This window comes from Panulirus ornatus, chromosome 19 (genome assembly GCF_036320965.1).
Source record: "Panulirus ornatus isolate Po-2019 chromosome 19, ASM3632096v1, whole genome shotgun sequence".
In the NCBI taxonomy this organism is placed as follows: Eukaryota; Metazoa; Arthropoda; class Malacostraca; order Decapoda; family Palinuridae; genus Panulirus; species Panulirus ornatus.
The window spans coordinates 17,741,320-17,758,850 of NC_092242.1; the positions used below are offsets into that span (position 1 = coordinate 17,741,320).

The following is a 17,531-nucleotide window of genomic DNA, read 5'->3' on the forward strand; positions in this document are numbered from 1 at the left end:
TCCAAAAGAGGGAACAGAGAAGGGGCCCAGGTGAGGATATTCCCTCAAGGGCCTAGTCCTCTGTTCTCAACGCTACCTCGCTAATGCGGGAAATGGCGAATAGTATGAAAGAAAGAAAAATATATATATATATATATATACATATAAAGATTGATAGATAGATAGATAGATAGATAGGCAGATAAATACATACATATATACATACAAACATACATACATACATACATATATAGATAGATGGATAATATATATATATATATATATATATATATATATATATATATATATATATATATATATATATATATATATATATATTATCCATCTATCTATTTATGTATGTATGTATGTTTGTATGTATATATGACGTATCTGGTTTGTGAGTGAACATGAGATATGTAGATGTGTTAAGCTAATCTTCCGTACCAGTAACACTGTCAGTAGAATCACTGATTTCCTAGACTCAACATTGAACCTAGAAAAAAAATCTATAACGCCCTGGCTCGCCCCAACCGTTATCTCAACAGACGGTGGACATGACACCTCACAACCGACCACAGCCCATCTGAGGAGACCAACCCGGTCACTCACAGCGTCAGGCAGGTCCTCAGCCTCCACTCGAGGCAATGTCAGTCCTGACCATTCTTCTCGCACTTGGCTCAGTTCCCCTGCCGGACACACTCGTCACACTGCGCTTCGTGATCCTCCCACTAGCTCGGGAAGACAAACAACCAATCCCAGATCCAATGACCTCAAATGAAGAGCTTGAGTTCACATGGGGGCAACCGATTACATTGCAAGCGAAGAATCGCACCACAAATGGCCCAAAGAAATTTCGCATAGCTCCACTCCGCAGCTGCTGCAGTGGCGTTAAAACAACATAGCGAGCAAAATCAAAAGCAGAAACAAAAGAGAGCAAACAGAGTACCGCTCAGCACACCATGGTAATCTAAGTAATCCAACACAATGTACAACAATGGACAAACAAAAGTTTCGACCTCTCTAAGACGTAGGTGCTCCAAAAAACAGACGTCATTCTGAAGAAACGAGCCATGGCCTCTCGAACCGTCATGATATCACAGTTCCATACTACCTACACTCCCCACCACCTCAGTCTTAGTATCCGCTTACACGATGGGGTTGGAGTCGCTGTCCGTAGACGCCTCAGACACAAAGGATCCCTGACGACTCCCGCGACCCAAACATCCTCACAGTATAGACCATGACCCCAACGGCTCCAGTTGGTGTTGCAACAACTTATATATTTTCCCCAAGCAGGGTTGTCTGATGTTACTATACAACAGGATCCCTAAGACAATGAAACCTGCCTGTATGATGGATTATTTCAATGCTAGAACCTACACAAAGCCTCGGACATTCCTCAAGTAGAAATACAACGAAATTAGTATAAATATTTCGGTGCACAACACCTGGGGGACGAATATCTCACATGGGCCACTGAGGCTACACGACTCCTGGCGCAATACTTGGAGATGGGAGGACCTACCACAACAACCACATCACACGAGATGACCCGACCAGTAACGATCATTTCCCCATATGATAATTTCCAATATCATCCATTCTTAATCCTGGAACACAGCGACTACCATAGATGCTAACTGGAGCCCTTCACAATGAAGTGATAGACAATGATCTCCGCAATGTTGACAATGAAGACCAGAAAACTGAAGAAATATATCAAGCGTGAAGTACGTAGTATGAAACCGTAGGAAGAGCGTAGCCAGCTAGCTGCATTTCCCACACGTAGATAGAGCAGTACTTGATCACACCCGCCACCCATCCAAGAAATCACGGAAACGAAAAGCTCGTTTCACCAGCGTGTTAGACAACGCCCATTCACGCGGCTGGATGTGTGTGTGTGTGTGTGTGTGTGTGTGTGTGTGTGTGTGTGTGTGTGTGTGTGTGCGCGCGCGCGCTCTATACCATCAGCGGAAAGACCTCCAGCTGACTTTCATGTAAAACGCACAATAACAAAACAACAAGAGCTGGGGAACGCAATCAAAGCCCTGGCACAAAAAAGATATATATATATATATATATATATATATATATATATATATATATATATATATATATATATATATATATATATATATATATATAAAACGATCCTTACTGACAACATCGAGTATCCGAGAGTCAACAATAACAAAATCAAAGAGGACCAAAAACATAACGTACGAATTGGCGAACACATGGAAATGGGCATCCAGAATCACGCTTCAAGAAAACAGAAGTTCTAACCAAGATCATGAAAGAGAAACTTAACCCACTGGCCGACTCAGGACCGGGGAAGAACCATCCCACGTGAGACAGTAGACTCAAACCGACTGACCCCTGATAACTGTCCTTCGCTAAGAACTACCCTTCCAGAGCGGAGACCAGCCGTTCATAAATCCTTCCCTACCTCCTCAACATCTACTTTGCTGTGCTTAACAGGATACTTTCCCCGAGAGGTTCAAAGAGGCCAACGTAACATTGACGCCAAAATCAGGAATGTCGGACGCTGACCGAAACAGTGAGAAGCAGTGGGGAAAATCTCGAAGAAAATGGTCAACTTTAGAGTAATAAATAGGACACTCAGAAAACAACAGTCTCTGTAGAGTCAGTACGGCTCTCAGAGGGGTAGCGCACAGAGTTGAGCGTTTGCAGTCGAAAGAAAGAAAAAATTGCTACTTCTAAAGTAAGGAGGAGTAAGATGGACACTCACGCGAAGGCCCTCAACAAAGTATGGACGAACGGCCTGCGCTACAGACTATTACACTTAAGCATGCGAGAAATTACAGGAGCACTGGTCCATCTCCATAGCGAGCGCGCTGCAGAATTCATCTTCATTACCTCTGCCACGTCACCAAAATATCCTCCATTAAATGGAGTACCCAAGGCACCTTCCTATCACCAACAACATTCAAAAGTTACACAGCTGACGTTTCCCCCAACAGCTGGTGAGTCAAGACGACGCCACTCAAATAGTAGTCGTGAACAACTTGCTCCCACAACACATTCGTTCAGTGCAGTCAGAAGCAACTAGACTAAACAAACTCTAAAAGGACAGGAAACTATAGACAGATATAAAGAAATTCACAATAGTGGCCCTTGGAAAAATAAAAGCCATCGACATTATCCCAGACGTGAAACGAGACAGTGCAACAGAAGAGCTACAAAATCCTTCATCACACACTAACTTCACTGGGCTTAATGATAGATCAGATCAAGAATCATCCAGGGAAAAGCAGCTTTGACCAGTCTGTACAGACTCTGGCACCTTCCGGAGAGCTAGAAATCACACCTGGTGAAGGCCGTGATCTTACCCAAGCTAATATACTCCTCAAGACCCACATACTTCGCTTACCAATCACGCATATAAAGCTACGAGGATGTTTTAGCACAGAGTCCTGCGACACCACCGCTACACTGAAAACACTGATCACCGTGAGTGATTAAAGATTAAACCACCTGGTACATGGAGAAAAGAGGCAGCAAAATGATCTACCAGAAATTAGAAGAGAACGGAGATACAGACTACAGATGTATCTAAGACCTCGTCAGTAGTACGAACATGGAACAACCTCAAAGTATGAAGGAAGCACCAGCCATCCACCCATTGTATACAATGAACAACGCTCAACTTGCCATTTGCTAGTCGCTCTCTAAAACCTACAAGCAACAAGATCACTATGTACACACACCATAACCTGCCGAGGGATATGATAAATAAAGCACCAAACAACACGTCTCCAGCAAGCCACCCGCGCACTCCAGTAAAACGCCATACTTCTGCACGATCTATAGCATTATTTTTCCTTATCTAAACTGCATCTTCTCCAATCTAATCACTTTCGTCTTCTCCTCGCCATCACTAACATACTGGATGTATAAAAACGCACCTTGGGGTTTGGTAATCTCTTTGCCATATGCTGGTTCTGAGAGTCGTATGGCTCATAAAACGTACCACAGAAAGGTAGAATCTAACCCTTATATACACATACACACATATAGTGTATGTGGGTGGCAGGTGGTAGGTATTCCTTGGACAAAGGACCAGCTCAATGGGTGGCTCAGTGTGAGGGATGAGGACACATTACACCCCGGCCTGGGCTCCCACCTGGGGCCGCAACGCCTTGATTCTATTGAAACATCACGACGGAAACGTTTCTATCGACGAATCTTAGTCCTCGTTGTCTTTGTGCCTCATCTATGAACCCTTACCTAGACCACTTACCCTCAACCTTAGACGACTTGCCTTAGAGATAGACCGCCTACGCAAGGAATCTGAGTGGGCATCCTTCCCGTTCTGCGCACCTACCTCTCTGCCAGTTTAAGTTTCCTCGCTCATCTTCTTGGTCTCAGCCACTGGTATTTATGATTCATATAAATATCATGAAAAGGAACACCCGGGAGTTGAACCAGGAGTCTACTGAGCCGGCTTAAGACGAAGGCTGAGACCTGGAGACTCTTTAACACCAACAGCCCCAGATAACGCCCTTGGAATGTGTAGAGAAGTCTTCTGTCTCACTGTGGCGTGACGGAGGAACGAGTCTCCTTGGGTATGATGCAGACTTACTCCAGCAACAGCCAGTGGTCACACCGTGGGAGTACTTGCCATCTGTCCCACTTGTCTCCTCCTCCTCCTCCTCCTTTTCCCTCCTCCTTCTCCCTCCTCTTCCTCACCATCATGAAAATTCTTCACACACCTGATGGCCTTAGCACCATGGGTGCCGGGGTAACCACTCACCAGAGGGCAAACAAGGTTAAATAAATTCTTGTCTGCAGTGAGGCTCAAATATTCCAACACTTTCCTAATTTCTGGAAGCCATTTCGCTGCAGGAGGTGGCGGCGCTCTGGACGACCCAAGGCTCTTTGTGGCTGGGTCCAGCTACAGTACTTCCCATCTTCCAGGTGGTGTGCAATACTGGAATCTGGAGGATCGTGGTTTACGAGGCGGGAGGCTTTGCAATGTACCGGGAGGCCAGGGGTGGAGTTCTGGTGTCTGGCCTCCTTGTAACCTTTGACTATCTGCGACTCTCTCTCTCTCTCTCTCTCTCTCTCTCTCTCTCTCTCTCTCTCTCTCTCTCTCTCTACTCTCCTCTCCTCTCCTCATCAACATTCCTTTCATCCTTAACCCTCCTATATCATCCATCCATAACCACCCCTTTTCTCCTCCACCATTACCACCCATATTCTCCCTTAGCGTCTACCCCACCTTTCACCTCTCTTCTCCCTCCTCCCTTCACCCTTTAATTTCCACTTTTAACGTTTTGGCTCCTACTAACCAATTGCTCGCTAACTCCTTCCCTTTAGCTCCCCCCTCATCCATTAATCTCTTAATTCCAGCCCCATTTACCTCTAAATACCCAACCCATGAATACCAATTTTCTCCTCTCCCTTACTCCAGTCTCCAGCGCCACCATTCCCAATTTCCTCTCCCCCAACGACCGCCCTCCCGTATCCCACATCTCCACCAATTCTAATCCAGGTCTCTTGACTTCATATATATATATATATATATATATATATATATATATATATATATATATATATATATATATATATATGTGTGTGTGTAAACTGTAAAAATGTGTTAGGTAGGGCGATAACCCTAAGAAAAACCAATAAGATTTTCCACCAGCTGTCGAACGAACCTAAAGTCATTCCTTCTTTAGAAGAAACGTCTAAGGAATTCATCTCCTTTTTTCATTCTTTCTTTTTTCCTTCATTCATCTTTCAAAGTTATAATGTGCGATGTAAAAGTTTTCCTAATGAGAAATTAATTAGAGCTTTTTTTTTCCCCAAAAGCTTATCTTCTTTACCTAAACCAACATGACTCTAAGGAGAAAGATTATAAAATATACGATGCCACAGGAGACAATGTAGCGTGAAATATTAAAGAAAAAAAAGACTGAAAAAATATAGAAAAAGAGTAAAAGAGAGAGATGCGCAGAGGAAAAAAATAAGTGTTTATAGAAAAGAGACAAACAAATGGAGTTAAGGAGAGGTAGAGAGAGAGAGAGAGAGAAATATGAAAGATGCGAAGGAGAGTGATTGAGTACAGAAAAAGATGAGTAAATAATGATATATTTGCAAAGAGAGAGAGAGAGAGAGAGAGAGAGAGAGAGAGAGAGAGAGAGAGAGAGAGAGAGAGAGAGAGAGAGAGAGAGAGAGAGATGCCTTATGCCAGTCCACTGAACCACTAACATTACCTTTTTATTGTCCCCATCAAAAATCCCAGTGAGTGAGAGGGTCATTCCACCCTTTCAACGCCCATCCCACCCCGATGGATAAAAGCCACAGAAGACAGCCTTGAGTGGGTATCTGTCACAATAGACAGCCTTGAGTGGGTATCAGTGAAAATAGACAGACGTGGGTGAATGCCAGCCACAGTAGACAGCCGTGGGTGGGTTGCAGCTACAGTAGACAGCCATAGGTAGGTGCCAGTAACAGAACTCAGCCTTGGGTAGATAGATGCAAGTCACAGCAGACAAGCCTTGGATGGGTGTCAGTCACAGCAGACAGCCTTGGGTAGATGCCAGTCACAGAGGACAGCCTTGGGTTGAGCACCTTACAACATGAGACAGACGCGGCGACAGTCCTTGACAGCCGGCATCATCACCACCACCGCCGCCTTCACCCACCAATCTCTCCACAGCGTCTTCGCCCGCGTGAAATCTAGAGGGAGCCGAGCTTCCGCACCTCAGTTGCCCAGGCGCTGCTTTCCCGCTATTGTCTGGCCGTCCGCTACGGCTCGGGCCGGGCTGTGTTCTCATCAGTTTAATGCTCGGGCTCCTCTCCACACCCGCTGCCATCTGTACCAACACTATTGTCTTCGTCGATAGGCTCCGGTGTTGTTCTAAATGCCGCCGCTGATGTACGGCATCGACTGAAAAAAAAAGAGATGGAAAAAGAAGAAAACGGAAATGGCGACGCACCCTCCTCCCCCTGATGGTTATCATGTTTATGATTACTGTTATCTGAGGTTCTGGTCAACCGTGAGGTCTCTTGACTGAAGAAGACTGGATCCCTTGTGATGGACGAGGATATACGGGTCGTAATGATAATGATAATGGAAAGAAATTGATAATAGTCCTTATAGTATTAATGATGATAATAATGACAGTGATAATGATAAATCCGTGATAAATATCACAGTGAACTAATAACCACAACTGTGGTTATAACTGAAAATGATAACTACAGCCAAAGCAAAACTGAGACACTGAAAATAATGAGGACAATGGCAGTTGTAATGATATGTAATCTTTCCTCCAGTAGGAAATGTTATATATATATATATATATATATATATATATATATATATATATATATAAATATATATATATATATATATATATATATATATATATATATATATATATATATTTATATATTATATATATATATATATATATATATATATATATATATATATATATATATATATAAATATGTATGTATATATAACAATATAACACAAGCCAGATGTGAAAAGTTGTCCCCTTAATTTGTTACTGGCAGCCGTGCATTCAGCGTTGTATGAGATCTCTTGGACTGCAATAAATATATTGCGTTCCCTCTGGCAAAAACCACCTCCACCACCACCAGCCAGGGAAGACAAAGCACCTGGTGGGGTGAGGTTCAGGACCCTGACAAAATGGGATTAACTCCGTCCCGACGGCTGGGAGTACCAGTGGCCAAGCGGAAACCACCTCATCCCTTTATCAAGGGAAAAAAAAGTTCAGGCCATTTATAATCTGTGTTTATTACCCCAGTATATTACCAAATATCTTCGTCCTTTCAGGAAAAAAAAAGTCATAGAAAGGACTGGTCAAGACGTAGGATTCTAAGAGTCAGAGGTTAGCTCACAGGAGGGGACGGGAACACTAAAAGTTTCGCCGGTATCAGCAGCTAATTTACTGCGTCTGCCTTGCTCCTCCGGTGCACGGTGGCGGGAGGGGATATCACGAGGGGGGTCTTTTGTCAGACCCTAGTGGCTAGATGACTGTGACTGTAACGAAGTTAGCTCGTCTCATAAGCTTAGAGCCTTCTCATATGTACCATTGACTCGTTTACTTAATGTGCAAAGTGGTTACAGTCTGAACATTTCTGGCGTCAGGCGAGGTGCTCTGCTATACCTCGCGGGGTTTGCTCAGCACCATCTCTTAAAAGATGCACTTACTTCACGATCTCAAGACACACAGTGTGCGTCTGCATCTTTGCTCACACATTTCGTCATTCACGTAATTAACATTTCCATTGCAGGTAAAGCAACCTGTACTACCTGTAGTCTGGCTTGAATTTACAGAATTTTAGTTGTATTCTCCATACACGTGTTTGCCTTGATGCATCTCATTATCATGGAAGACGGGACTGCCAGACGCTGTTTGCACTCCTCTGTTTCCTCCAAATACCTCCACGGCCTCGGTCCTGATTGCAGTTCTCAAACTTATGTCTGACAAACCAGTTTTGTTTCCTAGAGCCACTTTATCCAGTGCAAGTTTAGCTACAGCATCAACTTTACCCTAATGCATAATTCTTTGACTAGCAATGATCGCACAGAATTGTTCTGGCTCCAGAAACGATCATGTTATATTCCAGTCTTCGGGTATCACGGGCTAGTGATGAAGACAGAGAGTGAGAGATGATTGAACACTGCCTGAGGTTGTGTAGTTTCAGCAAGCTCACGGCAAAGAACTCAGTCTGTGAGGCAGATGTCCAATCTTTGTTTTTTTTCCCCTAAGATCCCTCTCACGTACGGTAATAAAATTGGGGGCCCTTATAACAATTGGGGGGAAAATTTTAAAATTAAAATTTTTTTTAATTTTTGGGGGGGGGTTTTTTTTTAAAAAGGGGTTTTTTAAAAACCCCCCCCCCCCCTTTTTTTTCCCCAAAATTTTATAAAATTTTTTTTTTAATTAATTTAAAAAACCCCCTTTTAATTTTTTCCCCAAAAACCTTTTTTTTCCCCCAAAAAAAAAATTTTTTTTTTAAAAAAAAATTTCCAATTTTTTCCCTTTTAAAAAATTTTTTAAAAAAAAAAAATTTTTTTTTTTTTTTTTCCTTTTTATTTTCTTTTTTTCCCCCCCCTTTTTTTGGGAAAAAATTTTAAAAAAAAATTTTTTTTTTTCCCCCCCCTTTTTTTTGGGGTTTTTCCAAAAAACAAAAAAAATTTCCTAATTTTAAAAAAAAAAAAATTTTCCCTTTTCCTTTTTTTTAAAAAAATTTTTTAAAGGAAAAAATTTAAAAAAGTTTCCTAATCCTTATAAAAATCTGAAATAAGGTATCCTAATCCTCATACCAATCTGAAATAAAGTTTCCTAATCCTTATTCTAATCTGGAATAAAGTTTCGTAATCGTTATTACAATCAGAAATAAAGTTTCCTAATCCTTATTCCATTCTGAAATAAAGTTTCCTAATCCTTATTCCATTCTGAAATAAAGTTTCCTAATCCTTATTCCATTCTGAAATAAAGTTTCCTAATCCTTATACCAATCTGAAATAAAGTTTCCTAATGCTTATAACAATCTGAAATAAAGTTTCCTAATGCTTATAACAATCTGAAATAAGGTTTAGGAAATCAATTTTCTGCCACTTCTGTTACAGTTAAGATTCCTCGGTCTAATATGACACTAGGCAAAGAGACACTGACTACATACAGCCTAGCCATTGCTGTTGGTGTATGGCGACTCCCTCAATATGGTGACCAAACTAGTTAATCATAATCAAATTTCGATTTAAATATACGTCACAGTAACACCTTAACCTACGTACTTGAAGGCAGTCTTGACAGATCAACATGTAACTCAACTCCTTCATAACTTTCTTACTGTAGTTTTCAGCTGTAAGATCACCACCAGTATCAGGGTTGTGAGTTGTGTATGACGGGTGTAAACACCCATCGAGGACTCCCTCCGTCTGTATGTGTTGGTTAACTCTTGGCGGAGACATGGGCATCATCATCATAATGCATCTTAGGAGGGATACGGATCGTCTGCCATTGGTGGTGGTGGTGATGAGGGCACCAAAATTCTGATGGCTAAGAGATTCGCTAGGCGTCAGAACTGGGAATGTTCTGAGTGTAGAAGGGATCCACTTCGCGGCGCCTGTTCTGAGGTGAAGTTCACCGTGACGCAACCATGGCGGTCAAGACCCTCTTCTTTTTTCTTTTTTTTTCCAAGCAGGGTCTCCGAGGCGCGAAATTTATGTTCACTCCGTGACCGGACGACAGATATATCCAGATCAAACGCCCCTTGCTTCCTTGAGGAGCCATATTGTAGAACTGCTTACATCGAGTTCTTGTTCTGCAACCGTAGACACATTGTAGGCCACGCAGACTGAATGTCTTCCAAGTGAAGTGTGTGTGTGTGTGTGTATTTCTCTCTCTCTCTCTCTCTCTCTCTCTCTCTCTCTCTCTCTCTCTCTCTCTCTCTATCTATCTATCTATCTATCTATCTATCTATCTATCTATCTATCTTTCTATCTATCTATTTATCTATCTATCTCTATCTATCTATCTATCTCTTTAAAACGCAGACAATTCTTAACTGAGAAACAAAGATTATCATTCTTTTCTTGTCCCCCCCACGAAGGTGGTAGTAGGAATACTGAGGCAGGCCACTCTGGGCCTTCGTTGTCCGTGATTAGTGTATACTGTTGCTGTTGTTGTTGTTGTTGTTGTTGTCGTTGTTCAGGGAATCCAATGATTCTCGAGTTCTGGCAGCTCGTCACGTGACCTTCCATTACCCTGCATTTGGACGATGCTGTGATTTTTTCTTTTTTTACGTTCAGTTATCTCTTACGTAACACGAGGATAACAACCCACCAGTAAACAAGACCACGATACACACACTTTGTAGATCTGGAAGTTAATGATCTAAAAAAAAGGAGAGGGGGGGAGTCTAATCCAGGCACGCTGAACAGCCAAGGGGATTCAGTGGGTTTAGTTTTATCAGCTGAACAATCCAATTACATATTCAATACGTCAGTTGCCATTATCCCAGCGAGAGCGAAGTATGAACGGACCACAAAGTCATGGTACCACAAACAATATTCTTGGCTGGAAAGCGATCCAACATGGAAGAAGCAGAAAGCTACAGTAATACCTGCAACACACACACACACACACACACACACACACACACACACACATCGACCGAGAACGAAGGGGAGGTTTTTCAACGTACTACCAAATGAGATAAATAAACCTGCACGGGTTAAGCTGAGAAACATACAATAGAAACCTTCATCAATGGCTCAAAACAGTGAAACGAGGCTTGGCAGTTATACTATGTGTGTGGCGGGAGAGATCAAGAGTACTCTTAATCAAGCCTGATATGCCCCGAGCGCCACTCGCTAGCTCTGTTCAACAGCAAAACCTCATTGTACTTACGCATTAACCTTCCCTGAGTACTTTATTTTCTTCATAAAGCAAAACCAATTAATGAATTCAATCCTTCACTTCCGTAGTCGCTCCTGCTTTCTTCTCCAGATATCCTAATACACGTCCGTAAACCACACTCTTTCCTTATTTTTTTCTTTGTTATTATTTCACATATAATGTACTAAGCTCACTCGCAGGTTCCCGTCCATACCTTACCTTCCCCCTGGCAGTCAGTCAACAACTTGCCCACCTTCCATCTGCCACCCCTCTCACTTGCACAAACACTCCGTCTCACTAGACCCACAAAGCTACTCTCTGGATACTCGAAACTCGGAGTTCCTTCGAATCTTCTTATCCATCACACCAAATTCTTGCCTTCCGAATTCCCTTTCCCACCACCACCTTGTCTCCTCCTGCATCCACCATCCTTTGACTTCCTCTTTTTGGATACACTGAAAGATAAGGATCATCACTTTGACTGCACCCCTTTTCTCTCAGCCATGAACACAGCGTCATCGGCAAACAACAGCATCCCAACCATGTCTTCTTCTCATCCATATCAGGTGTTGTGTCTCTATCCATACCTCCCATCAGAACCTTCATCACTTTCCCTTTCATAGTTCCCACCAGAACCTCCCACACCCTCCCATCCATATCACCCATCAGGACCTCCCTCACCCTCCCATCCATATCACCCATCAGGACCTCCCTCACCCTCCCATCCATATCACCCATCAGGACCTCCCTCACTCTCCCATCTATATCTTCCATCAGAACCTCCCTCACCGTCCCCATCCAAATCTCCCATCAGATCCCCGCTCGCCGTCCCCATCCATATCTCCCATCAGGACCTCCCTCACCGTCCCCATCCATAAGGAACATTAAACCACGAGCAGGACGCAATACACACGTGTCTCACCCCTGACCCGGACCCCATCCGGTTGGCTCCGTTCCTTCACTTGTCGTGACACATGTTCTTTACCCTCTCTGGAAAGCCTTCCTCCACCTCCCAGCGCCGGCAGCCCCAAACCCAGTGGAGGTTCAACACATTTCATAACCCATTCCCATCAACTCTCAGTTCACCATATATATATATATATATATATATATATATATATATATATATATATATATATATATATATATATATATATATATCCCTGGGGATAGGGGAGAAAGAATACTTCCCACGTATTCCCTGCGTGTCGTAGAAGGCGACTAAAAGGGGAGGGAGCGGGTGGCTGGAAATCCTCCCCTCTCGTTTTTTTTTAATTTTCCAAAAGAAGGAACAGAGAAGGGGGCCAGGTGAGGATTTTCCCTCTAAGGCCCAGTCCTCTGTTCTTAATGCTACCTCGCAAATGCGGGAAATGGCGAATCGTATGAAAAAAAAAAAAAAAAAAATATATATATATATATATATATATATATATATATATATATATATATCAGAACCTTTTCCACAACCACTCTCATGGAGTGCAATCATTCCACATAATGTACACTTTCCATTAACCCTACTGGTTCTACCTCTGGCCAACATAAACTACATCTTCCACACACCCACTTAGCCAACCCCCTCTCCCTGCTTACCCTGACGCCCACCCTGCTTATCCTACCTCTCACTCTGCTTAGCCTACCTCTCACCTCACTTAGTCTACCTCTCAGACTGCTTAGCCAACCTCTCACCATACATCTTCTGGTTCTCTTAATTTTCTAAATCACTGCTCTCCCCTACACAGACTCCCCTCGTCTTAACACACTTTTCCCCTCTTATAAATTCTTACATTCATCTCTCTCTTCCCCTTACACCTACGCGGAGTTGGCTGTTACCCTCGGTCCTACTTGGCACCCTACCTATATCCTTAAGGCACTCATCCAAAGTGCATGGACACACTCAGGAGCAGTTCACTCCCTTATCGCTTATCAGGATCTCTCCAGTCGCCGTATATTCCCTTTTCTTACTATCTTTTTTTACCTTTCTTATTTCAGCATCTTTCTTTCGTCCTCCACAACGTATCTCCGCTTCCTTTGCCTAATTTCACCTTTCTCATATCATTTTATCTTGTTCTATTTCACCTTACACTGCCTTCCCTATTGCCTTCAACACCTCCACATCCTCCGTCTTAAGCCAAACACAGACACAACATATGAACTGCTTCTCTTATATTCAGTATATCTACCATTCGCTGCTTTTATATCTATCTGTCTTTCTTCACTGTTTTATTACCTATTCATACATTGGCATCACATTTCTTTACCTACAATACATTCCAAAATCAAGGTTCTTCCCAGATCCTTATTTCTGCTTTTCTATAATTCTTTTTTGTAATCATTTCATTTCAGCTCCAACACAACTTCCCTGCCTTCTCTCCCAAAACTTCCCATCCAGCTCCCATACAACTTCCATTCCCTCTCCCACACAACTCCTCTTCCATCTGCCGGACAACTTCCCTTCCTCCTGCCACACAACTCCTCTTCCTCATCCTACACAACAACCCTCCATCCCTCAATTCCCTTCTCTCCCACAACTACTATCCCTCTTTCTATGCAACTTCCTCCTCCTATTCCTCCTTTTCCTCTCCATCCTCCTATTTTTTCTCTTCCTCTTCCTCCTCCTATTCCTCTTCCTCCTCCTTATCCCACATAACCCCTCAGCTGTAGCCACCATACTGCCCTAACAGTGTCTTACCTCCCAACTTGCTTCCCCAGCACTGTACAAATCGCTGGTAACACCGTCTCTTCATCCCATGGTTTTCCGCTCAGCTCATCCTTCGAACATTACTCCACTGCTCACACTTTCCCCCTCTCCTCCTACATCATCTAAGCACATTCACTTGAGCCCCTGCACGCTGTCGTTCTCGTCTCACTCCCCCCCTCTCAAAAGCTTCCAGTGAGGGGGAACAAAAGTCTTCATCGAGGCCCAAACTTTGAGTGAAACGCGGTAAAAGGGAAAATGAGTATAAAGAAAAAAAAAAGAAAGGAGGAGAGTAATTGGAGAATATACTTCTTTAACTCCTTTGTACTCTTATGCCTGTGACCTACCTCGTCATGGTGAATATCTTTATATATTTAAGGTCTCGTATATCTACGGTCAGCGCTCTACTCTCGAAAGGAATGGCTCGTGTTTCACAGTAGAACAATGCAGTCATTAAACGTCATGTTCCTCGCACTAAGTAAAGCCAGTCCTACGTCTTTATGTTGTGCCCTGAGCATTTTAAATGCTCATTATTCCGATTCTCACTATTATCCTCTTAAACTCTTGTGATATGCAAAGAACAGCTACAAACAGCAAGAGATCATTGGATTCTTTCAGATTTCTTTTTCATACTCATGATACTCATCAGGTACTCACTCTGACCCAGCCTTACTCGGGTGAATACCCAGTCCCAGGTACACCAAAGGTGTCTTTTCATCACACATCTCATCTCATGACCCACACCCCACTATAGTCTGATCCACGGTCTCTGAACACTTAGCAGCTTCATACTCGCTCCTCAGTACATTCTACCCCCTCCCCGTCACACACACACACACACACACACACACACACACACACACACACATGCGCGTGGGGCTCATCCATCAATTTACCCTCTCCCACCATCCCTTCCCTCATCAACCCCGGACCATAACATCCATTAAAAATTTTTCCCTCCGCACTACACTCCCCTTCCAAGTACTTCTCCTCATGTCTCTGTGACTCACATTATTCATCGGCAATGTTTCCCCAGAGTTCACTTATTTGATTCATGTCACTTAAGCTTCTGTTTTGAGTTAGTTTAGATAAGAATTTATTTTCTATCACTATCATGCATCTTCGTGGCGTAGCAGTTGTTTCATTTTCCTAGTAGTATTTCTGCATATATATATATATATATATATATATATATATATATATATATATATATATATATATATATATATATATATATGGCGTTAATTAGATGGCCTTGACTAGGGCATTCAGTTGCCCGTGCCGTCTCAGCTAATATGAAACGTATATATACATAATTTCCCATATTTTCATACAACTCAATCCGCCCGCCTGCCTCCCCGCTCCGACCCCTCCAGGGAAGATCGTACGTGGATCCTATTAAATCCATCCTCCTTAGGCCCCCAAGATGGGTTCCTCCTCCGGACCAATCTCAGCGGCCTTGCCCCCGAGCCTTCGCCCGAGCTGACTATTTTCGTGGTGGGTTTAGCTGCCGACCCGCCACACCAATGTCCTGTATAGAGGTGAATTATCTCCCATCCTTCGCCAAATGTTGGAGGAGAGTCTGTGGCTCAGACGTGAGGCATCTCAGGGGTGTCTCTGGCTCAGACGTGGGGCACCTCAGGGTTGTCTTTGGCTCAGACATGAGACACCTCAGGGTTGTCTTTGGCTCAGACGTGAGGCATCTCAGGGCTGTCTTTGGCTCAGACATGGGGCACCTCGGGGTTGTCTTTGGCTCAGACGTGAGGCATCGCAGGGTTGTCTTTGGCTCAGACATGGGGCACCTCAGGGTTGCCTTTGGCTCAGACATGGGGCACCTCAGGGTTGTCTTTGGCTCAGACATGGGGCACCTCAGGGGTATCTTTGGCTCAGACGTTGGGCACCTCAGGGTTGTCTTTGGCTCTGACATGGGGCACCTCAGGGGTATCTTTGGCTCAGACTGTGGCCCACCTCAGGATTGTCTTTGGCTCAGACGTGAGGCACCTCAGGGGTATCTTTGGCTCAGACGTTGGGCACCTCAGGGTTGTCTTTGGCTCTGACATGGGGCACCTCAGGGAGTCTTTGACTCAGGAAGCGGTACCTAAGAGAGGATCTGAGAAAGGGGCCCCTGGGAAAGCTCTGGCTCATACAAGGGCACCAAATTTGAAGAACCTAACAAATATATATATGTATAATTACTGGCACCACCGAGATGACTCTCTGCACCCGAACATCAAAGCAGCAAATGCACTGGTCTAATGTAACCTGCAGAAATTATTTTCGAATTACTTTTTTCATATAAATTCATAATTTCCTTGACTCAAAGCGACTAACGGTCAGATGGCCAAGTGGGTTCGTGATGCAGAAAACGAACACATTTCATTAGCAGAGCAGAACAGTGATGTTTGTTGCCAGATCGGTTAACGTAACTGCGAACGCTGTCACGTATCAGAGAGGGGGTGGAAGGTATCGCTAACGGCTTCCTCTGTCGTCAGGGAATCTCTGTCCATCCCTCAACCTCTCTCATGATGGGGAACAAGCTTACAAGAAGTGTCTTGGTGGAGAACGGAACGGCGATAGATAAAAGCCTTGTCGCGGACGTGAATTTGCCTGCACCTGCTGTGTGGTGAGGAAGCTGACGTCAGAGTTATCAGAGAACAGAATCTTACCAGAGAACAAAACCTTACCACAAAACAGAATCTTGCCAGAGAACAGAAGCTTATCAGACAACAGAAGCTTATCAGAGAACAGAATCCTTCAAGGGAACAGAATCTTACTAGAGAACAGAATCTTACTGGAGAAGAGAAGCTTCTCAGAGAACAAAATCTTACCAAGGACCAAAATCTTCGAATCTTTACTAGAGGCCAGACAGAACCTTACCAGAGACGATATTGTCATTATTGACTTGACAGAATAAAGCAGATCTCTGAGAAGCTCTTCCTTCTCGTGGAGCCTAATTTTCCTGTTTTCTTGTCGAGACTTTCGAACCATTTATGAGAAACGAAATATGAAATTCCTGAAGTAATGCATGAGGTGAATACATCTCTCCTCCCTTACCCTGTCTGTGTACCTGTGGAATCCAGGAGAATATTCAGAATCAGTTGCTAGACCCCATCCCTTGCTGGCGAACCTTTAGGTAATATTCTGAAGTGTTGAGGAACACGCAGGGTGGGGACAAGGCACACAAGAATCATCTACAATAATGTGCTTACAAAGGAAGGTAACTGATATTATCACTTCTACAAATAACGCAATATCTCAATTATGATTAAAAGATCATACACACACACACACACACACACACACACACACACACACACACACACAAACACACAAACACACACACACATGGGAGTGGACATGGTACACATTTATACAAGGTCAAGAGAAAGGACAACACGAGCATAAAACTCTCTCACCGTAACACACAACAAGTGATC

The 17,531-nt window shown here is 43.3% G+C and overlaps 1 protein-coding gene across 2 annotated transcripts in view; it reads right to left on the minus strand.

The window, feature by feature from the left end:
• Positions 1-17,531, minus strand: part of LOC139755421 (two pore potassium channel protein sup-9-like) — an 872,258-nt gene that overhangs the window by 547,726 nt on the left and 307,001 nt on the right. The window lies entirely within an intron of this gene.